Source organism: Mustela putorius, unplaced genomic scaffold (assembly GCF_011764305.1).
Source record: "Mustela putorius furo isolate JIRA1106 unplaced genomic scaffold, ASM1176430v1.1 tig00003898_pilon_pilon_pilon, whole genome shotgun sequence".
Taxonomy (NCBI): Eukaryota; Metazoa; Chordata; class Mammalia; order Carnivora; family Mustelidae; genus Mustela; species Mustela putorius.
In genome coordinates, this window is record NW_025422047.1 from 8,466,847 (window position 1) to 8,491,996 (window position 25,150).

Here is a 25,150-nt window from a genome sequence, read left to right on the forward strand (position 1 = left end):
GCCAGAAAAGTGTGCCCAAAACTGTGTTTTGACTCAGTAACCACATTATGAATTAATACATTTAATTTCTAGTTTATTAATCAGCACTCTCGTGAGTCTGACCAGTGCTAGTCAAATTCCCCAAGCTTAATCATCCCTTTGATAACTGAAAAAATAGCTTTGAAATCTAAATAGCTGAGAAATGGAGTTCAAAGCAAAAGAGATATGAATTGTTCTAACTGGTGGCTTCAGGGGGGTAAAACATCAGGGTTTGGCCTGGAGGTCAGTCTGTGAAGACTACAAAATTAACTCATCCTAAGACCACCTTTTCTCACCGTTAGCAGATGGTGTTTTTCTTGGAACCAATATACCATAGCTAAGGCAGGTTGAACCAGAAAATATAATAAGGCCACATCTCTGGCCCCTGTAAAATGCCTCCTGCTTCTTCTACCCCCATTTTCACCAACAACAGCAATGAGGTTACCATGAAAAGTCTGGTCTTTTATACTAAGAGAAAGTCCCAAGTATTATTTCCACTTCCTAGTGGGGTTTGTAGGTAAGTTGTATTTAAATTAGCATTATTTTCCAGTAACTATGAAAGGCTGATAGTTCCATTGTAGACAAACACTCTTGCTTTTTTTTTTCTTTCCAGTATCCACAAAGGCACTCAATAGGCACTTCCTAAATGCATGCTCCATGAAGAAAGGTTAAGCAGTTTCCCCAAGACCACACAGATGAACAAGTGGGAAAAGGGGCACTGAAAGTGCCTGTTATATGGAGTCACACTCCCATAATTACTCAAACTCCCAGCCCAAGAACCTGGCTTTCAAGGGGACATGAAAGGAACACCCGGAGGTAAGAGCCAGGAAATCGGGAGAGGTGCTTTTCCCGGCATGCTCTGCAGCACACTGAGGGGCGCCAGACGTATCCCGGCGTGCATCGGGGAGCGCCCAAGGGCGATGGTTCCCGGCTCCTGGAGAGGCACGCGAAGTTAAACCGGTAGGTGTGAGCTTACTTAGTTTTGAGACCCAGCTTTCTCGTTTCCCCTTTATGAATGTAACCCCAAAGCGGCAAAAAAAAGTAGGTTTTCTAACTACCCTCCCTTTCCGCGTGCGGACGACTTTCGGCGCCGCTTCGAGCACGGTGCCAGGTGATTAGCGGTTAGGGGCGGGCCTGAGGTGAACACGTGACCAAACCTGGCAGCCAATGACTAGCCGGGTGGTCCGGCAGCGCGAGGATTCCGGGACCCGTGAGCTGAGCGGCGCGTGGGCCCGTTCCGGTCGGCCTTGGCAGGTACGCGCAGGCGCTTTGATTGCCACGCGCCCCGTTAGTCCTCACGCGCCCGGTGGCGTGTACTTGGCGCGAGGTGTTAAGAGTCTGTTTGGGTGTTTTTGTTGGGGGGGGGTTAGAGAGGGGGCCGTGGCGTCACGTGGACGCCACAGCCAATCGCGGGCTGAGGCGCACCCACAGCTTTCCCCGGCGCCCCGGGGTGCGACGTGTTCAATGAGGTTCGGCTCAGCCCTCACGGTCTGAGCTCTTTTTCGAAGCGCCTGTGCGGCCTGTAAAATCTGGCCACGGGTTTTCGTGGCGTCCTGCTCCGCTGTGAGCACGGACGACAAGTTCTCGGCAAAATGGCTGCTGGAAAGAGTCGCCTAGCAGGGGGAGCGCTGGGGCCGCGTGAAGGTCACATGACGAGGTTGGCAGCGCGTGCTGCTGGCGCGGGGAAGGGGGAGCGGGGTAGGGGAGAGGCGTGGTCAGTCACGTGCCGTCGACTGCGCTGATCCGTGGTTTTCTCCTGTGTCCTTGCGGCAGCGTGATCTGTCTGCTTTTGCTCCTCCCACCTCGAAGCGTGGCAGTCGTCGGCGAGAGGCTGTGTTTGTTGGTGTGGTGGAGTGAGCTGTGGTCTGGGAATTAGAAGACCTGGGGTCTAGGCCTTTGGCTATTTTTGTAATGAGCAAGTCCTTTTGCCGCTCTTGGCCTCTGTATTCTTATTTGTGTTAGTTAGGTGTAAGATTTTTTTTAAGGCCTCCTTGTGTTATGTGACCTCTCACTAATCCCAGTGTCATGCAGATAACAAAAGAGTAAGGAACAAAATGAGACAAGCCTGTCTCCCCACAGAAAAAAAAAACCCACACTGTATCCCTCCGCCCCCATCATTACAGTGATGTGGAAAACCTGGAGATAATTTCTTAGAATAATCTGGGCCTATCAGTCTATATTTATTGATCGCATTTATATTCTGCCTTTGCACTCTCGTTTGAAAACTATTGTGGAGAGGACAATAGTCTCCATGTGTTTCCTGAATAGAAAGCAAGAAATAAGTAGTTTTGTCTATTAACTGTGGATCTGGGGGAACAAGTCGTTAGAGGAGATTTGCTGATGCTCTATAAGGCTGTGACTAGAAGGACCTAGAAGTTGTCCTCTCCACTGGGTGGCCAGTATTGATATAACTTTTTGAGGCTTCCTTGCCGCTGACCTTTGATGTTTTTCATGGGTTCCTGCTGCCAGCTCTAGCCATTCATTTTGTCAAGGGTTAGTGCTTCAGTGAAATGAAGCAGGCATTGATTATGTATTCTTCATATCATGTGTGTGCTACCCTTTGATGTATCTTAAAGGGCCTTTGAATTTTGTGAGAGCACAACCTGGTGAGCATTTTTTGAGTAAGCATTGTAACAGTAGTTACTTTTGAACAATTATGTTAAAATCTTTCTAGCTTAATATTTTATGTCTTAATTCGTTTAGTTTTGTTAACAGATCTGTGAGGTAAGTACAATTATTTCCATTTTACCAAAGAGGAAAATACAGAGAAATTAAGTAACTTTAACTTGCATTAGCTCATGTGGCTGATAATTTTACATGATTCCAACCATAATGCCTTTTGAAAATTTGACAGAATGATTCCAAAATTTATTTGGAAGAATGAATCTGTAAAGTAAGAAAAGTTCTGAAAGAGTAAAGTGTGTATGTATGTATGTGTGTGTGTGCAACTTCTACTACTGAGTATATAAGTAAAGCTGTAATAAAACAATGAGTAGTAATTTTGGATTAGACAGAGCATTGGTACAGAATAATAAATTTAGAAATATGTAAAGCTAATAAGTATTATAAAGTTTTTTTTTTTAAGATTTTATTTATTTATTTGTCAGAGAGAGAGGGAGAGAGAGAGAGAGCGCGCGCACAGGCAGAGTGGCAGGCAAGAGTCAGAGGGAGAAGCAGGCTCCCTGTGGAGCAAGGAGCCTGATGTGGTACTCGATCCCAGGGCACTGGGATCATGACCTGAGCCAAAGGCAGCTGCTTAACCAACTGAGCCACCCAGGCATCCCTATAAAGGTGGTTTTTCACACTAGTTGAGAGAGAATTTCAAAGTTATGGTGGAACAATTGGCTAACCATTTGAAAAGTAATAATAAAATGGAATCCTACCTTAAAATGTAGGTAAAATAAAGTCCAAGTGAATTAAATAAGTAGTTAAATATAAGATATGAGGGGCGCCTGGGTGGCTCAGTGGTTTGGGCTGCTGCCTTTGGCTCGGGTCATGATCTCAGGGTCCTGGGATCGAGCCCCGCATCGGGCTCCCTGCGCCGCAGGAAGCCTGCTTCCCTCTCTCTCTCTCTCTGTCTGCCTCTCTGCCTACTTGTGATCTCTGTCTATCAAATAAATAAATAAAATCTTTAAAAAAAAATAAATATAAGATATGAGGTCAGCAGGCACCTGGCTGCTTCATTTGGTAGAGTATGCCACTCTTGAGCTCAGGGTTGTAAATTTAAGCCCCATTTTGGGCATAGAGGTTATTTAAAAATACAATCTTAAAAAAAATGTGAAGGCAGAAAATGACCAGTTTAAAAAAATGGGTACACATTTTTTCAGTCTTGAAATGGGATGAGCTGTTCTAAGCATGACTGTAAAAGCAGAATCCATAAAGGCAGATATTGTTTGAATTACTGCATAAAACAACCTGTAATTGGCAAAAACATCATAAAGTTGAAAGAGATTAATTCGGTTAGTACTTAACATATTTACTGAGTGCTTACTATGTGCTAGGCAATTTTTCAGGTGTAGGGCATCCAGTGATGAGCAATGCCAGGAAGATTGTGGGGGAGGGGAAGTTGCACCACGTGTTGTACTTAAAAGTTTAATGACTTTAATATCTAGTAGATGGGCTAAAGATATGTGAATAGGTAGATAACATACACAGAGAAAGAAAAATAACCAGTAAGGATACAGATTATTTTTCATTTATGAATAACACCCCCCACCCCCCGCAAGTCTGGCACTTTTGACTTTTGTATATACATAATAAAGTATTAATACTGTAATGGCATAGGAGTGAGGAAATTGGCTCACTAATACACTGCTGTTCGTGGATATTTACTTGTGAACATCCTATTTGAAGGACATTTTGGTTATATGTATTGAAAGCATTCAAAACCTATATGCCCCTTGACTCAGCAGCTTTTCTTGGTTAAGGCACTAATTCGTAAGTTTGGAAATATGTTTATTAAACTGTTATTTTTGTAGTATTTTTTAGTAATAGCTAAAACTTGGAAAAACTTAAATGTTAAGTAATAAGGGGTTGGTTAAATAAATATGATACTTTTATAGAGGATAATACCTTGTAGCTAGTAGGTATAATATAGATTTCTACTAATTATTTGGAAATCATATTATATTTTGTCAAGTAAAATGTGTAGGAAGATTGCATTTTTGTAGGACTGTACATATATGTCTAAACATTTACATAAAAGTCTACATTTACTTCAAATGTAAACTAATGGTGATTTTATTTGAGTGGCAGGGTTTTTGGATGAATTTAATTAAAAAACAAACATTATTATTTTTAAAGATTTTATTTATTTATTTGACAGAGAGAGAGACAGATAGCAAGAGAGGGAATACAAGCAGGGAGTGTGGGAGAGGGAGAAGCAGGCTTCCTGCTGAGCAGGGATATTGGGTCCATTCCAGGATCCTGGGATCCTGACCTCAGTCAAAGGCAGACTCTTAAAAGACTGAGCACCCAGGTGACCGCCCTTTTTTTTTTTAAGATTTTTATTTATTTGACAGAGAGATAGAACACAAGCAGGGGAAGCAGCAGGCAGAGGGAGGGGTAGGTTCGTGGCCTAGCAGGGAGCCTGATGTGGGATTTGATCCCAGGACCTTGGGATCATGACCTGAGCTGAAGGCAGATGTCCAACTGACTGAGCCACCTACATGACCCTAATGTCCTTTTTCTCTTCCAGGATCCCATCCAGGATACCACAATACTTCTTTTTGTTTTTTTACATGTACTAATGCTGAGTGGCTTAGTTGTTAGGTGTCTGCCTTGAGCTCAGGTCATGATCCCAGGGTCCTGGGATCAAGCCCTGCATCAGGCTCCCTGCTTAGTTGAGGGGACTGCTTCTCTCTCTCCCTCTACCTGCTATTCTGCCTTCTTGTAGACTCTCTCTTTCTCTGTCAAATAAATAAATAAGTAAATAAATCTTTAAATGTATGAATGCTTTATTTTTATTTTTTTGAAGTTAAAAAAAAAAATTCCAGTTAGTTGGGGTGCCTGGCTGGCTCATTTGGCAAAACATGCAGCTTTTGATCTTGGGGTTGTGAGTTTGAGCCCCACAGTGGTTGTAGAGATTACTTAAAAATAAAATGTTAGGGCGTTGGGGTGGCTCGGTGGGTTAAAGCCTCTGCCTTTGGCTCGGGTCATGATCCCAGGGTCCTGGGATCGAGCCCTGCATCGGGCTCTCTGCTTAGTGGGGAGCCTGCTTCCTCCTCTCTGTCTTTTTGCCTGCCTCTCTGACTACTTGTGATCTCTGTCAGATAGATAAATGAAATCTTAAAAAAAATTAAAAAATAAATAAAATCTTTTTTTTTTTTTTAAAGATTTTATTTATTTATTTGACAGAGAGAAATCACAAGTAGATGGAGAGGCAGGCAGAGAGAGAGAGAGAGAGGGAAGCAGGCTCCCTGCTGAGCAGAGAGCCCGATGCGGGACTCGATCCCAGGACCCTGAGATCATGACCTGAGCCGAAGGCAGCGGCTTAACCCACTGAGCCACCCAGGCGCCCCAAAAAATAAATAAAATCTTTAAAAACCATTTAGTTAATATACAGTGTAATATTAGTTTCAGTTGTACAATATAATGATTTAGTACTTTGATATATCACCTGAAGCTCATCACAACAAGCTCATTTTTTAAATTAATTTTTTAAATTAACATATATTAGTCCCAGGGGTACAGGTCTGTGAATTGCCAGGTTTACACACTTCACAGCATTCACCATAGCACATAATTTCCCCTATGTCCATAACCTAACCACCCTTCCTGTCTTTTTTTTTTTTTTTAAAACAAGTACACTCCTTAATCCCCATAACTTATCCCCATCCTCCCACCTCCCTCCCTCCTGGTATCCATCAGCTTGTTCTCTGTAGTTGGGAGTTTGTTTCTTGGCTTGCCTGCCCCGCCCCCTTTTCCCCCCCTTTGCTAATTTTTTCCCCCTTAATATTTATTTAAGTAATTTCTATATCCAGGGTGGGGCTCAGACTCATTCCCGAGATCAAGAGTTGCATGCTCCACAGACTGAGCCAGCCAGACACCCCTCATTTGTTGTTTCTTAAATTCTTTTTTTTTTTTTTAAGATTTTATTTATTTATTTGGCAGACAGAGACCACAAGTAGACAGAGAGGCAGGCAGAGAGAGAGGAGGAAACAGGCTCCCCGCTGAGCAGACAGCCCCTTACAGGGCTGGATCCCAGGACCCTGAGATCATGACCTGAGCCGAAGGCAGCGGCTTAACCCACTGAGCCACCTGAGTGCCCCTGTTGTTTCTTAAATTCTACATATGAGTGAAATCATACAGTATTTGCCTTTCTCTGGCTTATTCCACTTAACATTTTACTCTCTAGCTGTATCCATGTTGTTGCAAATGGCAAGATTTCATTCTTCTTTTATGACTAATATTCCATGGTGTGTGTGTATAACACATCTTCTTTATCCATTTATCAGTTGATGGATTCTTGGGCTGTTTCCATAATTTGACTATTGTAGATAATGCTTCTATACTAATGCCCTATTAAAGGGTGAAATTTCACCCTTTAATAGGGGAAGAAAAGGAAGTGAGGTAGGGAAAAGTGATAACAAACAAGGGATGTGTTATCAAGATGGCTATAGCTTCATTGCAAACAAAGCTGGTTGCTTCATCTTCCAAGGCATCTCCAGAGAGTTCATATGAAGCTATTGCCTTTCAGAACTGTCTGTTACACAGCCAGAATACTTTTGGTAATTATGTCCCTTTGGGATCTTCTTGGTTATAATAGTTTCTCAGATTCTTTCTTGGCATATGAACATTTAATCTATCAGGTTTTCACCTTCAAAACTTATGATCTTTGTCTTTCTTTCTTGTCTTTGTGTAAGGCCAAAAGAGAGATGTTGGTTACTTTGATAACCTCAAAGTGAACTCCAGGAATGTCACTGATAGCATGATCTTTACAACCAAATCCAGCAATTAGAACCTCATCACATTCCTGAGTAAAATCCAGACAACCATCATTGGGTACAAAAACTGATTTTTTTGCTATTCTTTTTTTTTTTTTTTAAGATTTTATTTATTTATTTGACAGAGAGAAATCACAAGTAGGCAGAGCAGAAGGCAGAGAGAGAGGGGGAAGCAGACTTTCTTCTGAGTAGAGAGCCTGATGTGGGGCTTGATCCCAGGACCCTGAGATCATGATCTGAGCCAAAGGCAGAGGCTTAACCCATTGAGCCATCCAGGTGCCCCCTTTTTTTGCAATTCTTGATCAGCCGAACCCTGACACACTTCCTGATGGCAAAATTGGCTGTTTGGCTTCAACCCCCACTTTTCCCAGCACAATTCCCTTTGCATGGGAAATACCTCCAGAAGTGTTGGTCTTCAGGTCTGTGCCCAAATGTGCTTTCTTGTGCTGTTTAACATGTCACTTCTGATCTCTGTGGCTACAGAACTTCCTTGCAGTATGAAGACTGCAGCGCTTGCTCATCCTGCCAGTGCCACGCACCTGACAAGAGAGCTCAGACTTTACTTTTGATAACCTTGCAAATTTTGAGGAGTACTGGTCAGTATTTTGTAACATGTCCCTCAGTTGGGATTTAATATTTTTCTCATTAGTAGACTGGGATTAGAGTATATACTATCAACATGACTTGTTGCTCTTGGTGTTGATCTTCGTCACCTGCCTGTGAATTTGTTGTATAAATGTTTGCTTTTTTATGGTTTTCTTTTTCTTTACTTTTTTTGGTAAAAAAGACTATTTATTTATTTATTTAACAGAGAGAGAGAGAGAGAGAGAGAGAGAGATATCACAAATAGGCAGAGAGGCAGGCAGAGAGAGAGGGGTTGGCAGGCTCCCCAGTGAGCAGAGAGCCCGGTGCAGGTCTTGATCCCAGGACCCTGAGTTCATGACCTGAGCCGAAGGCAGAGGCTTAACCCAGTGAGCCACGCAGGTGCCCCTTTATTTTTTCTTCACTTTTAAAAAAAAAAAAGGACACCTGGGTGGCTCAGTGGGTTAAGCGGCTGCCTTTGGTTCAGGTCATGATCCCAGCGTCCTGGGATTGAGTCCCACATTGGGCTCCTTGCTTGGCAGGGAGCCTGCTTCTCCCTCTGCCTCTGCCTGCCACTCTGTCTGCCTGTGCTCTTGCTCTTTCTCTCTCTCTCTGACAAATAAATAAACACACACACACACACACAAACACACGCAAACCCCAAATAAAACCAAGGATGCCTGGGTGGCTCAGTTGGTTAAGTGTCTACCTTTGTCTGTGGTCGTGGTCGCAGTTGTAGGATCGAGTCCCATGTTGGGCTTCTTGCTCAGTGGGGAGCCTGCTTCTCCATCTGTCTGCTGCTCGCCCGCTCCCCTGCTTGTGGTCTCTCTCTGATAAATAAATAAGTAAAATCTTAAACCCCAAAACTTGAGTTACTTGCAATATAAAAAATATTTGTTATAACTTTCTTGGCATGTCAGTCCATCTTTATCAATAGCATTTATGATCAGCAGTACACTGAAAATTCTGATTATATAGAAAGAGGATAATGGAAGTTATAGTCAAAAACTACTGGCCAAGTTGCTGACAGGGCTAATTATAGGCAAGGAATTAAAGGCATTAATATAGTATAGCTTGTTTTAATAGTCTAGCTATTTAGCTATTTAGTCTAGCTAGTTTAGCTCTGTTCTAGGAAGAAAACCCTGGTAATCATGAGTTAGATATAAATCCAAAAGTAGGGAAGCAAATTCAGTTATGCACAACAGGATAAAAATATAAATAAGATAGATTAGACCAATTAGGCAAATTTGTTCATTCAACTACAAATAATTGATGAACCGTATTGGATGCCAGGTAGGAACCAGGGCTCAGGATTGAGCAGTGAATAAGACAAAGTCCCTGTTCTCATGGAATTTACCCTCTAGTAAATAAACAATAAACTAATAAGTAATATGATTTCAGATATTACTTAAGTGATGTGAAGAAAGTAGTATGAGAGGATAGTGAGTGGTGTGGTAGGTTTGGTGGTTCTTTTAAATAGGTTGTCAGGTAAGGTTTCTCTGAGGTAACTCTTGAGCATAAAGAGACCTGAATGATAAAAGAGTGTGCCAGGCCAACGTGGTGCATTTCAAGTGGGGGAGAGAGAGTACTAATGCAAAGACTCTGGGGAGAGAATCAGTTTGCAATTTTCAAGGAAGTGAAAAAGGCTAGGGTCCTGTAGTTTGGAGATTGCTGGGTAATAATTGGATGTGTTAGGAAATGATACTGGGTAGTTGATGATCTCAGATGGTATAGAGTCTCGTAGACTAGAAAGGCTTTGGATTGCATTCTAAGTGTGATGGGATTCATTGGATAGTTTTATGAAGAAAAAATGATACAGTCACATTTAAGTTTTATTTATGTATTTATTTTATTTTACTTTTTAAAAAGATTTTATTTATTTATTTTACAGAGAGAGAGAGATCACAAGTAGGCAGAGAGGCAGGCAGAGAGAGAAGGGGAAGCAGGCAGGCAGAGAGAGAAGGGGAAGCAGGCTCCCCACTGAGCAGAGAGTCTGACGCGGGGCTCGATCCCAGGACCCCGAGATCATGACCCGAGCTGAAGGCAGTGGCTTAACCCACTGAGCCACCCAGGCGCCCCTATTTATGTATTTATTTTAAAGATTTTATTTATTTGAGAGAGAAAGAGAACATGAGCCGGGGGGAGGGAGTGGAGCAGAGGGAGAGGGAGAAGCAGACTCACCATTGAGCAAGGAGCCTGATGCAGGACTCGATTCCAAGACCCTGAGATCACGATCCGAGCTGAAGGCAGCGGCTTAACCCACTGAGCCATCCCTTAGGCATCCCTAAGTTTTTTTTTTTTTAATTTGTTTTTTAAATTTATCTTTTAAAAAGATCACTTTGAGTGCTGTAGAGACAAGAGGGGCCGTAGGAGACCATTTAGGAAGTCACTGGAATTGAAGGCAGAAGTATGGTGGCTTGGATCAGGGAGGCAGTGATGGAGGCAGTGAGAAGCGATCCGATTCAAGGTATATTTTGAAGGTAGAACCAATAGAGTTTGCTGATAGCTTAGTTGGAGGCGAGGGAAAGAAGGAATTAAAGATGATAACAAGGATTTTAGCTAGAGTAACTGGTGCCACATACAGAGATGCAAACTGGAAGGAGCTAGATAGGGATTTAAACTGAAGAGTTTATTTTTATTTATTTTTAAAAGATTTTATTTTTATTTATTTATTTGAGAGAGGGAGAGGATGAGAGAGAGAGAAAGAGAAAATGAGAGAGGAAAGGTCAGAGGGAGAAGCAGGCTCCCCGCTGAGCAAGGAGCCTGGTGTGGGACTCGGTCCTGCAACTCCAGGACCATCACCTGAGCTGAAGGCAGTTGTTTAACATCGGTGCCCCTTTTATTTATTTTTAAAGACTTATTTTTAGAGAGAGAGAGTGGGAAGGGAGGGGCAGAGGCAGAGAATCTCAAGCAGACTGCCCACTGAGCGTGCAGGGGAGGAGGGCACTTGGGGGAGAGGAAGAAAGAGCATCTTTCTTTCTTTCTTTTTTTTTTTAAAGATTCCATTTTATTTATCAGAGAGAGAGAGGGGGAGAGAGCAAGCACAGGCAGACAGAATGGCAGGCAGAGGCAGAGGGAGAAGCAGGCTTCCCGCTGAGCAAGGAGCCCGATGTGGGACTCGATCCCAGGACGCTGGGATCATGACCTGAGCCGAAGGCAGCTGCCCAACCAACTGAGCCACCCAGGCGTCCCTCTTTCTTTCTTTTTTAAGAGAGAGCATATTAAGCAGGCTTGATCTCAGTGTCCCTGAGATCCTGACCTGAGCCAAAATCAAGAGTCAGATGCTTAACCTACTGAGCCACCCACCCCAGGTGCCCCTAAAATGAAGAGTTTTATTGGTTAATGTTGGGTTTGAGATACCACTAGATATATAGGAATAACCATTGAGTTAGCAGTTGACTGTTTAAGTCTGGAGCTCAGAAAAAGTCAAAACTGTGCCTATAAGACACATTTGGGATATCATCAGTATGTTGTGTTTTAAAACCATGGGTCTGGTAAGATGAGGAAGTAAAGAGGGCCAACGACTGAGCCCTGAGACTCAGTTGAAAGCATGGACAGAGGAATGGTCTACACTTAGATTTCTTTTGTATCTGCAACAGCACAGTATTTAGAGCTGTGTCTATATGGCATAATATGAAATCATGCCTTTGAGATGATTTTAATATGGCCTAGGCTCTTGCTTTTATGTGAACGGATTCTTCGGGTTTTTGTTACTGTTTGCTTCAGGATTTCTACTTTGTGTCCATTACCTGGGGGCATAAATTCCAACTTTCATAGCTTTCATACCAGACCCATTGTTGTCTAACTCTACCCTACCTCTTTATCCTCCATTTCTCATGCCCAGTGTGCTCTGCTTGTGAACAGCTGTGCGTTTGCCAGGATTATTCTTTCTCCCCCTCTTCTTGCTCTTTGCCTCAAACTCCTCCTCAAGTCTTCAATGTCCAGCTTAGATTTGGTATTTAATTTCCCCAAATTTCCACAGGTAGAAGTTGACTCCTCACTGCATGGTACTTCCTCAGCTCTTTTGGTAGTACTTTAGTTTATAGCAGAATACAAAGTCACTTGATATTTTGACTGGTTTTCTTTTTCATTTGTTTGTCCAGTGCTTAGCATGTGGTAGATGTTCAATCATAATACTTTGAAAAAGTTTAGAAGTTTGGTTTTGGCAGAGTAAATAATTATACCTAGATCTTATACAATCATATGGACTGGTAGTTGAGATTTTTAGGATCTTAATAGTGAATTTTTGGTTTTTAATGATATTCATTGTGATAGAATTTAGCTAATACAAAGTTTAATGAAATGATGCAGTTAGGGGTCTTAGTTTAGAGATATCTTAGGAATGTTTTAATCTTTAGGCCTGAATAATGCTTATTTCATTGGAGGCAAGCTATTATAATAGATTTTTCCTTCACTTGCCTACTTTTCCACCCACCTTCTCAGTAGTCAGGAATTCTATTTTAACATTAGATGTGTACTTTGAGCTCTTTGCTGGAGAAGAAACCTAATGTAATAAATCCAGTAGAATCAGCAGTACTCACCCCAGGAATGTCCTTTAAACTGTTGGGTAGAAGGAGGCTTAATGGTGTGAATTGTAGGTGTGAGGGTTTCAGTATGTGAGCTCAAACTAGGATTAATTATTTTGTCATTCAATTGTAAGTATGTATCGAGCACCTACTATATATGGGCACTCTATGAGGTGCTGTGGGGGACACACAAAAGAAATAAAAGACATGGTTCCCTGCACATGAATTCCCGACAGTTTAGTGGAAGAACTGAAACAGAACATTAAAAGGAATTTAATCTTAAGAAGCAGTGTATCATGAAGTGCAGAGTACTGTGGTATAAATCAAAGACTTTGCATTTCTTTAAACACATAATTATATTCTCAGGGTTACATGTAGTCTTATCTTGCATCAGTTTTCAACATTTTGACTTGATTTTCAAGCTGTGCATTTTCTTCTATCTTTTAACATTTTTGCTTTCATTGAGATACTGATTTGGGGTGCCTGGGTGGCTCACTGGATTAAGCCTCTGCCTTTGGTTCAGGTCATGATCTCAGGGTCCTGCGATCGAGCCCCGCATCGGGCTCTCTGCTCAGCAAGGAGCCTGCTTCCCTCTCTCTCTCTGCCTGCTGCTCTGCCTACTTGTGATCTCTGTCAAAAAAAAAAAAAAAAAAAAAAAAAAAAAAAAAAGATTAATTTGGCTATTTGTTCAATGTGATGAAAGCCCTATGTAGGAACGAGAGTGCCCTGCCAGAACTTGAATTCAAATATTTTATTCTTTTATGTCTGTAAAGCAAATATGTAATTTGAAAATGCAGAATGTCATTTATCCTTTGCAAGTATGACAGAGGTATGCTTTCATAGTTTTACTATGTGTGGGTTTTCCTAGACATTCTACCTAGGGGTGGGGAAGAAGAGTACAGAACATGAAAAACAAATGTGTGCATATGAATAGGAGTTTAAAAATACTGAGTTTTGCATTTGGGTTATTAAAGCAGCTTTATAATTCAGATTTGAAGATTTGAAAACATGGGTAAGCACAAAGAAGGAGGTAACAATTTTTTTTTTTTAAGATTTTAAGTAATTTCTATACACATCATGGAGCTTGAAGTCACAATCAAGAGTTACATGTTTGAATGAGCCATCCAGGTACCCCAGGAGATAAAAATTTTTAATATGTTATGTTAACCGTATTGATATGCTTCTAGGGCTTTTTTAAAATTTAAATTTTAGTTTTATTTATTTTTTAAGACCTTGTTTTTTAGTGGGAGGTTTTGTTCTTTTAGTCCATGAATAGCTCAGATACCTTTAAAAGCAAGTGGATAATTGTCTTTACATGAAGTTTATCTGAATTACTTTCTACACAGTTCTTCAGTGGCTTCTCATAGTAAATGGAATCAAGTTGAGACAAGTTCAGGTTCCTTAGCTTAGCTCATAAAGCCCATTACCTTATGGTCTCATCATTTGCCATGTGTCTCCCTCATAGAGATCTTTGATGTAGCCATACTAAATGGACTACTTTCAGGCCTCTAGACAAGGGGTTGGCAGACTTTTTCTGTAAAGGGGAAGCTAGTAAATATTTTAAGTTTTGTAGGCTTTATTTCTGTCATAACTATTCAACTCTGCTGTGGTAGCATGAAAGCAGCTGTAGACATTATGTAAACAAATGATTATGGCTGTGTTCCAGGGAAACTATTCATGGACACTGAAATTGGAATTCCATATAATTCTTGAATGTCATAAAATTTTATTTTAATTTTTTTTTTTTAGAAGTTTAAGCAATCTCTACATCTGATGTGGGGCTCGAACCCAAGAGACCCCGAGATCAAGGGTCACATGCTCTTTCAGCTGAGCCAAGCAGGCACCCCTATTTTAACTTTTTTTCAGCTTTATATTTTAACTTTTTTTTTTCCACATTAAAAATGTGAAAACCACTCTTAATTTGTGGGCTTTACAAAAACCTGTGGCAGAATATGGATTATGGGGTTATTGTGTGCTGACCCCTGCTCTAAACTACCATATTTGCTTTGCCTCTGTCGTATTCAGTACCCCCCACCTCCCATTTCCTTTTCTAGTATGACTGTCTTGTTCAAAACTACCTTAGATGGCATCGTCTTAGGGAAGTCAGAATTTGTTTTAGATCTTTTTTTTCTATTGTTTGGAAGTATTCTGTCCAAACCTCTATCAATGTGCTTATATAGCAGTATTTTTTTAAATTGGAGTAAAATAATGTGTAAAGCATATCATTGTAACCATTTTTAAGAAAAGATTTATTTTAGGGGAAGAGAAATGAGTGCACAAGTCGGAGGGGCAGAGGGAGAGGGAGAAAGAATCTCAAGCAAACTCTGCAATCAGTGGGGAGCAGGTCAAGGGGCTCAATCTCACCACTCTGAGATTACAACCTGAGCCAAAACTAGAGTTGGACACTTAACTGTGCCCCCAGGAACTCCCACTGTAACCATTTTTAAGAGTACTGATCTTTGACACTAAGTACATTCACAGAATTGTGCAACTGGTTACCACCATCCATCTCTAGAATTTTCATCTTTCCAAGCTGAAACACTGTACTCAGAAAATACTAGCTTACTATTCTCTCACTCCAGTTCCTGGCAACTACATTTTACTTTCTGTCTACGAATTTGACTACTCTAAGTACCTCACACAGTGGAGTCATGCAAAATACTTGTCCTTTTGGAACTGGCTTATTTCATTTAGCCTATATCTTCAAGGTTCATCCATATTGTAGCATGTGTTAGAATTTCTTTTTTAATGCTGAATAATACAACATTGTATGTATATATCACATTTTTTGGTTTATTTTGTTATCTGTTGATGAGTACTTTGATTGCTTCCACCTTTTGTTTATTGTGAGTAATGCTGCTGTGGATGTGGATATACAGATATCTCTGAGTTTCTGCTTTCAAGTCTTTTGAGTATATATCTAGAAGTAGACTTGCTGGATCACATGGTGATTCTGTAGTTTTTTGAGGAACTACAGTGGTTGCATCTTTATAATGCTGAATTTTTTAATACTTTTTGAGGATAATTTTAGATTTATAGAGAAGTTGCAAAGACTATATATAGAGTTTCTGTATATGCCTCATCCAATTTCTCCTCATGTTAACATCTTATATTACTATGGCACTTTTGTCCAAACTAAGATACCAATGTTGGTACATCATTGTTAGTAATTTCTGGACTTTATTTGGATTTCATTAGTTTTTCCACTAATGTCCTTATTCTGTTCCAGGATCTAATTGAGGATACTACATTACATTTAATGTAAACATTTTTTATTGTACTTTACATAGAATAGGGTACATAACAAAGGAGATTTTTTTTGAGTGAATTAATCATCTTTTAATTTTTTTCCATTTTTGTGGGATGTTTATTAATCTTCCTTTAGATTTGGTTAGCTGACTTATTTTCCCTTATATCCTTTCTTCTCTCTTCCTCTGCCATCTGTTTCCAAGGTCCATTACAGTTTTTTTCAGTTTTTTTGAGGAAAAGTAACCATGGTATATGTGGCAAAAACCACTAACTACTCATATTTGCCTTCTCTTTCTTTGGGCATGTAGTCAGAATCCCCCAGTCTCTATTGTAGTTTGGTTAGATGCATGAATTATTTTCTCTAGTGGAAGTGGGCCTGACCTCCTTCATGTGTTCCAGTTTTATCAGCCTCCCCTGGCTATCTGGGCCGCAATATCAGGGACAGCCTCGGAAGCCTTGTATATACCAAAAGATTCAGCTCCAAAAATTCCTGGGGAATTGGGAAATTGTTAGAATAGAGGTTCACTGTCTTCTGTAATAAGCCATTATTTACCCCTTTAGTCACTGTTCATGGATAACTTTGATAAAAACAAAAACGAATTAAAGATACTGGTAAAGTGGGGCACCTGGGTGGCTCAGTAGGTTAAAGCCTCTGCCTTCAGCTCAGGTCATGATCCCAGGGTCCTGGGATCGAGCCCTGCATTGGGCTCTCTGCTCAGCAGGGAGCCTGCTTCCTCCTCTCTCTCTCTGCTTGCCTCTCTACCTACTTGTGATTTCTGTCAAATAAATAAATAAAATCTTAAAAAAAAAAAAAGATACTGGTAAAGAATAAGGAAAAAAACCCTGTCAGTTTCTGATTATCTTTTACAAAGCCACAAAAGTTGATCAGTCATTTTTTGCTAAATATATCTGGTGACAAAGAGCTTATCACTTTTTCTTGTACCGACATGAAATCTTCCATTCAGAAACTTCCATTCTAGGATCCTCTGGAGCATATGAAATAGTCTATACCTGCTTCCATGTCAGCCTTCAAATGATCCTTTAAATTATCTTCATGATCCATTTCTAACCAGTGATAATGAAAATCAGTTTTGATTTTGAGACTGATTATCATCAAGTCCTTGTAAATCCTCATGGACTCTTCAGTCGCTCATGACTATTTTTGGATGTCGATTTGTTGGTTCTGCATATACTTTCAAGGAATTTGAGAAAAGTTTCTCTGGCTTGGAAGTGCACCATGTCATAGTGCAAGCATGCCAGAGGATTCTATCCTTAAATATAGTCAACCAGAGTCCCTGAACAGAGCCTACATTTCTTGAGTCTGTCACCTGAATGAAAATTTTTTGTACTGCGGTTTTGCCTGGAGTGATTGGATATGGCCTTTTTCTTTTCTTTCTTTCTTCTTCTTCTTTTTTAAAATATTTATTTATTTGGCAGACAGAGATCACAAGTAGACAGAGAGGCAGACAGAGAGAGAGGAGGAAGCAAGGAAGCAGGCTCCCTGCTGATCAGAGAGCCTGATGAGGGGCTTGATCCCAGGACCTTGGGATCATGACCTGAGCCGAAGGCAGAGGCTTTAACCCACTGAGCCACCCAGGTGCCAGTCCCACCACTCTGAGATCAGGACCGAGCTGAAACCAAGAGTCAATGCTCAACTGACTGAGCCACTCAGATGCCCTTGGCCTGTTACTTATTTAAGTAAGTTAGTCCTAATGATGTGGGTTCCTACTATTAGTTTTAATGATCTGCTGCAAACCCAACAGTTCATTGCCTACCCTGCCCAAATTCCTCTGGAAAAAGAAATCACCCCACTCTGGTCCTTTTTTGTACTTACAGCAAAGGCTGGAGGTAACATGTACTGAAGAATAGGGGAATTTTTTTTTTTAAAGATTTTATTTATTTATTTGTCAGAGAGAGAGCGAGCGAGCACAGGCAGACAGAATGGCAGGCAGAGGCAGAGAGAGAAGCAGGCTCCCTGCCGAGCAAGGAGCCTGATGTGGGACTCGATCCCAGGACGCTGGGATCATGACCTGAGCTGAAGGCAGATGCTTAACCAACTGAGCCACCCAGGCGTCCCGAGAATAGGGGAAATATTAAGTAAATTATAACATTAAAAGTAAAAAATATATATAAATTAAAGGCTTTGTAACAAATTGGAAAATAAGTTCTCAAAACAATGTTAAAAGGGGGCACCTAGATGGCTCAGTGGAAGTATCTGACTCTTGATTTCAGCTTGGGTCATGATCTCAGGGTTATAGATTGGAGCCTTGCTGGGCTCTGCCCTCATGAAGTCTTCTAGTCCCTCTCCCTTTGTTTCTTCTCCTGCTCCCACTCTCTCTTGAATGAATCAATAGATAAATAAGTAAATAAAGTCTTAAAATGTTAAATGAAAAGTAGAGACCAAATGCCAAGATTATTGCTTTAAATTATGAAAGAATTAAATACATACAAAAATTAACATACATGCATATGGAAATTCAGAGGAGTAAAAGGTTATGGTCAGTGGTAAGATTGTAGGTATTTAAAATTATATTATTTGTTGTTTTATTTGTTTATTTTCTGTGTTTTGCACTAGAATGTAAACTCTACGAGGTCAGGGATTTTTGTCTGTCCTAGAACAGTGCCTGGCCTATAGTAGTTTTTCAGTAAATATTTGTTGATTGTTTAATGAATTTTTTTTTTAAAGATTTTATTTATTTGACAGAGAGAGAGAGAGAGAGATCACAAGTAGGCAGAGAGGCAGGCAGAGGGAGAGAGGGGAGGAAGCAGAGAGCCCAATGTGGGGCTTGATCCCAGGACCCTGGGATCATGACCTGAGCTGAAGGCAGAGGCTTTAACCCACTGAGCCACCCAGGTGCCCCTGTTTAATGAATTTTTAAAAAGATTTTATGTATTTATTAGCATGCGGGTGCACGAGAGAGAGAGAGAGAGAGAGAGAGATGGGAGGAGCAGAGGGAGAAGGGAGAAGCAGTCTCCTTACTGAACAGGGAGCCCAATGTGGGCTTGATCCCAGGGCTTTGGGATCACGACCTGAGCCCAGGGCAAAACTTAACTGACTGAGCCACTCAGGTGCCCCAGTTGATTGTCTCATAAATTAATGGCTTTAATGTTTAATGCTATCGTAATGCTTATTGACTTAAAATGAAAACAAATTAAAATAATGATTTCAATTTTTGTTTAATACATCATATTTTCTGCATATTCTCACCATCTTTACTTGTCTCTTCTTGTCCTCTTAAAAGATGGTGTCCCTCGGGGCGCCTGGGTGGCTCAGTGGGTTAAAGCCTCTGCCTTCGGCTCAGGTCATGATTTCAGGGTCCTGGGATCAAGTGCCGCATCCAGCTCTCTGCTTGGCGGGGAGCCTGCTTCCTCCTCTCTCTCTCTGCCTGCCTCTTTGCCTACTTGTGATTTCTCTCTGTCAAATAAATAAATAAAAAAAAAATGGTGTCCCAAACAGGGTATATTAATCCAGATTTAGACAGGCCAGCTTCTCATATAGAGGAGTTATTTCCTCTCAGGAAGTAGATACCAAACCTCCATTTTAGAGTTTTTTGCAGATGTGGCCCACTGTTGGCTTATATCGAACTTACTTTGTTGATATTTATGTTCATTTTTATTTAAAAGAGGGAAAAGAATCTTAAGCATGCTGGGCATGGAGCCTGATGTGGGATTCAGTCTTACAACCCTAAGATCATGACCTGAGTTGAAACCAAGAGTTGGACACTTAACCAACTGAGCCACCCAGGCACCCCACTTTGTTGGCATTTAAAATTTTAGTTTTGCTAATACATGATAATATTTGCCAGTTCTTTTCCCAGTGTGTTTACCTGCTAATATAATAGAATTGGCCAGCTTGCCTTTCACATATTTTTGTTATCCCTGTCTACCTTCACTGCAAGTGCTAATAAGTAGTAGAACATTTGGGGTGCCTGGCTGGCTTAGTTGGTAGAGCATGCAACTCTTGATGTTATGAGTTCAAGCCCCACATTAGGTGTAGATCTTACTTTAAAAAAATAAAGTATGGGACACCTGGGTGGCTCAGTTGGTTGGGGTCTGCCTTCAGCTCTGGTCATGATCCGGAGGTTCTGGGATAGAGCCCAGCATCAGGCTCCTTGCTCACAGGGAGCCTGCTTCTACATCTCCCTCTGCCTACTACTCCCCCTGCTTGTGTGTGCGCACCCTGTCAAATAAATAAAATAAAATAAAATAAAATAAAATAAAAAGAAAGGTAGTAGAACATTCAAAAGATGGGCAACCAGAGAATAAAAGAGGCAAAACCTCTAGAAATCTGTACATTTTATAATTATTTTCCAAATAATTTAATGATGATTATACATCTTCTAGGTGCCTTCTTTAGAATTCCTGAAATGGCAGGAGGTAAGTACCTGTATAAATATCAGAAACTAATCTCTTGGCATTCTCTCTAAGTAATATTACAAACTATTTTTTCTCAGGGAAATGTGCATTATAGTTTTACCCTGATTTTTTAGCGTTATATTCAAACTCTTATCAACTGCTGTCAGCCCTCCATTTTCCTGGCCATCACTGGATTTTGTATTCAGAGGCCAGGGGTTGGCAAATTTTTTCTATAAAGGACCAGATAATAAGTGTTTTAGGCTTTATGGGCTACAGGGTCTTGCCTGAGCAACTCATCTGTGCTGTTATATTATAAAAACAGCCATAGATGACCAATAAATGAATGAATGTGGCCTGTTTCTTTCTTTTTCTTAGTTGTCTCTACACCCAGTGTGGGGATCGAACTCATGACCCAAAAATCAAAAGTCCCATACTCTACTGACAGAGCCAGCTAGGTGCCCCTGAATGTGGCTGTGTTTCAATAAAACTATTTACAAAAACGAAAATTAGATTGAGTAGATTGATGACCCCATCATAGACCCACCACTTTTACCATCCATGAAAATAGAATAATAGAAATCTAGGTTGGAGGTCGGGTTTCTTTTTTTGCTTTTTGGTTTTTTCTTTTCCCCAGAATTTTTGAAGGGCTTGTTTCTGGCTTCCAGTGTTCCTTTTGAAAAGTCCCTTGCTGTTCTGATTTCTTGTTCCTTTGTTTCAGCCACCCACCTCTGCTTTTCTTGGCCCACCACTTTGCAATTTCTGCGTGCTCTTACAAGTAGCTTAAATGTAGATTAAATTCTCAACACATTTCCTTAGGAGTACAGTGGGGATTATAATATCTACTTTAGGCTTGTTCTGAGAATTAATGAGGTAAGAACATAAAGTGCTAAAAACAATGTTTGGCATTATAGTAAGCACCTACTAAAGAATTGTTGCTATTATCATCAATATAATTTTGTAAACTGAAATGCCTTTTTCAGTGGTTTTGGCAGTCCATATACTACCTCTTGCAATTGTAGTGTTTCTATGATGTGGAGTCTTGATTTCATAGACAAAGTCTGGGATATCTTTGAAGTATTACCAGAAAATTTTAAAGATTAAGGAATGGGAATGGAATAGTCCTGTAACCCTGAGCCTAACAGATATTAAAGTCACATAGGAATTTGGTTCTAAGTTGTATTCTCTGAGTTTGAAAGGAGAGGTCAGGGTGTATGTGTACCTTTCTCCACCCAGGTGATCTCTTACAGGATTGTTAGTGTCAGTCATAGTTTTCTAAGCTGTTAGCTGTATTTATATTTTCAGAATGAAAGCTTTTCAGCACTGCAGGTTACTTTGCAGTTTTTCTTTTCTTTCTTTCTTTTTTTTTTTTTTTTTTTTTTTAAGAGGAGGAGAGAGTGGGAAGGGGTGGGCAGAGGGAGAGGGAGAGAAAATCTTAAGCAGGCTCCAGGCCCAGCATAGAGCCCCATATGGGGATTGATCAGATGATCCAGAGGTCATGAACTGAGCCGGTTGCCTAACTGACTGAACCACCCAGGTGTCCCTATTTTGAAGTTCTTTTAAAGTGTTATAACTGCCTTTTTATTTTAAATAGTGCTAATTCTTGCAACCAGAGTTTTATATTTATATAAATATATGTTGATATATATTTATACTTCAACAGAGGTAACCAATATTGGTGCCATTTGAAATAGTAGATATGAAAAGAGCAGATTTTTGCAGGTTGAAATATTTTTATGTTGAAGCATAGGTTAATTTCCTAAAATTCTCCTTAATTTTGTTTTGTTTTGAGAACAATTTTTGTTTTGTTTTTAGAGTGGCCTGCTGCTAAAGATGTAGAGAGAAGCAGATCTTCAGACCTTCTACAGTCTATATGGGAAATAGGGAATTACAAAAGTTGTCTTTACTTGTTTAAACATTTTTATATTTGATGAGCCTAAGATTATGAAATACATTTGCCTTACCCCAAAACTTCAGCCTTATTTTCATCTGGTTATTTTGCTATTGTTTGGTTCAGTGGTATGAGAAATTCATTCCCACTCCTGGAAAAACAAACACCTTTTAAGGGACACCTACTAATATGCCAGGCATTATGTTAAGCACTGTTATCTAATTTAATCTCCTAGATGGTCTTTTCTTCCTGACCTTGGTTTCTTATAGTATATTCTGTTCATTTCTTTTTTTTTTTTTTAAAGATTTTATTTATTTATTTGACACAGAGAGAGATTACAAGTAGGCAGAGAGTCAGGCAAAGAGAGAGAGAAGCAGGCTCCCCGCTGAGCAAAGAGCCTGATGTGGGGCTTGATCCCAGGACATTGAGATCATGACCTGAGCCGAAGGCAGTGACTTAATCCACTGAGCCACCCAGGTGCGCCCCCCCCCCTTTAAAGGTTTTATTTATTTATTTGACAGAGATCACAAGTAGGTAGAGAGGCAGGCAGAGAGAAAGGAGGAAGCAGGCTCCCTGCTGAGCAGAGAGCCTGATGTGGGGCTCAATCCCAGGACCCTGGGATCATGACCTGAGCTGATGGCAGAGGTTTAACCCACTGAGCCACCCAGGTGCCCCAGTTTATTCTTAATATAGCAGCTAGAGAGGTGCTGTTAAATCAGAGATGCTGTTGAAGTCCAGTCATACCATGCTGAACATCCTCTAGTCTCGTCTTATTTATTTATTTATTTTTAAGATTTTATTTATTTATTTGAGAGAGAGACAGAGAATGAACATGAGAGGGGAGAAGGTCAGAGGGAGAAGCAGACTCCCCGTGGAGCTGGAGCCTGATGTGGGACTTGATCCTGGAACTCTGGGATCATGACCTGAGCTGAGTGAGCCACCCGGGTGCTCACCAGTGTCATATTATTTCTAGCAAAACAAAATCTAAAGTCTTTGCCGTGGCTGTAACGTTCTATGTTGAGCTGATCTCGTAACTTCTCTGACCTCATCTTTTACAATTTACCCTCTACTCTCTGCCCCAGCTCCTTATCCTCCTTGTTTTTCCGTGATCATACCCTTTTATTTCTGATTTATTCTGTCTGGAATTGCATGGCTTGTTTCCTCAATTCTGTGTCTTGAATCAAATTTTGCTTTTTTTCCTTTTCCCTCTTTTCTGCTTTATTTATTTTGTTTTCTGTCTCATTTGTTACTAGGTAACATCATATCATATATTCATTTATTTTGCTTCTTTGATGGTTCTCTTACTATTATTTAAGTACCGTAAGGCAGAGATTTTTGTTAGTCTTGTTCACTGCTGTTTCCACATTCATAGAACAATGCTGGGATATAGAATAAGTGCTCAGGAAATGTTTCCTGAGTAAGTTGTGCAGGTGAAGAAACTGAAGGCCAGAAAGGATAAATAATTTGGATAAGGTCACATAGCTTTTAACTGTCCTGCTGAATGGCTTTATTTTCTACTGTATTTCACCATGCCTTCTTTGCTTATAGACACTATTTTTGTGTGTGTGATTATCATGTACATATTCAGACTTCTGTGCTTTTCCTCATGTTATTTCCTCAGTGGGAATATTCTTTCTTGCCTCCTACTTACGTAGAACTTTATTTGCAGAAGAAATGGTGATGTAGAGAAGAATCAAGGATAATAAAGTTTGTTTGTAGAGGTGGAGGGATGAATACTGTGAGCTAAGGTCATATGGTGGGAGCTGCATAATTCAGGGAACAGTTTGGCTAGAATGAGGTTTTGTTTAGGGAGCCCGATGCAGGGCTTGATCCCAGGACCCCAGGATCATGACCTGAGCTGAAAGCACATGCTTAACCACTGAGCCACCCAGGTACCCCAAAGATTTTGTTTATTTATTTGACAGAGAGTAGAAGCAGGGAAGTGGGAAAAGGAGAACCAGACTCCCCACTGAGCAGGGAGCCCAATGCGGGGCTGGATTCCAGGACCCCGGGATGATGACCTGAGCTGAAGGCAGTTGCTTAACCAACTGAGCCACCCAGGCACCTCCTTTTTGCTGCTGCTTTCCCCCCATCCCATCATCATAGTATAAAATCATTACGTGGCTTTTCAGAATGAATGAATTTGCCTGAGCATATTTTAAAAATGTTTTTTTGAGTATATTCTTTTTTTCTTTTTTTTAGAGATTCTATTTTTAATTTTATTTAAATTTTAGAGAGAGGGAAAACGAGAGTGTGTGCAAGCGAGTGAGGAGAGGAAGGTGTAGAGGGAGAGGGAGATGTAGACTCCACACTGAGCTCTGAGCCCAACTCAGGGCTGTTCCTAGGATGCTGAGATCATGACCTGAGCCAAAATCAAGTCAGATGCTTAACCACCTCAGCCACCCAGGTGCCCCCCTAAGCATATTCTTTTTTTTAATTTTTAAAAAATTTTATTTGACAGAGACACAGCGAGAGGGAACACAAGCAGGGGGAGTGGCAGAAGGAGAAGCAGGCTTCCTACGGAGCAGGGAGCCCAATGCCAGCTAGATCCCAGGTTGCTGGGATCATGGCCCAAGCTGAAGGCAGCCTCATAACGATGGAGCCACCCAGGTGCCCCATGAGCATATTCTTTTTTATTTTTAAACAAGAAGGTCCCATCGATTTTATTTATTTATTTGACAGAGAGATACACAGCGAGAGAGGGAACATAAGCAGAGGGAGTGGGAGGGGGAGAAGCAGGCTCCCCGCCAAGCAGGGAGCCCAATATGGGGCTCAGTCCCAGAATACCGGGATCATGACCTGAGCTGAAGGCAGATGCCCAATGACTGAGCCACCCAGACGTCCGTCACGAGCATATTCTTTTATTTTTTATTTTTTAATTTTGTTTATTTTTTAAAGATTTTATTTATTTACTTGTCAGAGATAGAGGGAGAGAGAGTGAGTGAGCACAGGCAGACAGAGAGGCAGGCAGAGGCAGAGGGAGAAGCAGGCTCCCTGCTGAGCAATGTGGGACTCGATCCCAGGGTGCTGGGATCATGACCTGAGCCGAAGGCAGCTGCCCAACCAACTGAGCCACCCAGGCGTCC

The 25,150-nt window shown here is 40.8% G+C and overlaps 1 protein-coding gene across 2 annotated transcripts in view; it reads left to right on the forward strand.

The window, feature by feature from the left end:
* The first annotated feature begins 906 nt into the window (after positions 1–906).
* MGA (MAX dimerization protein MGA) overlaps positions 907–25,150 on the forward strand; it is a 169,515-nt gene continuing 145,271 nt past the window's right edge. The window contains exon 1 of one of the 2 annotated variants that reach the window (XM_004751158.3): positions 907–978. The gene's annotated coding sequence lies outside the window, so the exon portion shown is untranslated. Of the gene's footprint in view, positions 979–1,192; positions 1,273–25,150 lie in introns of those variants that run through there. The other variant, XM_004751157.3, reaches the window with a different exon arrangement.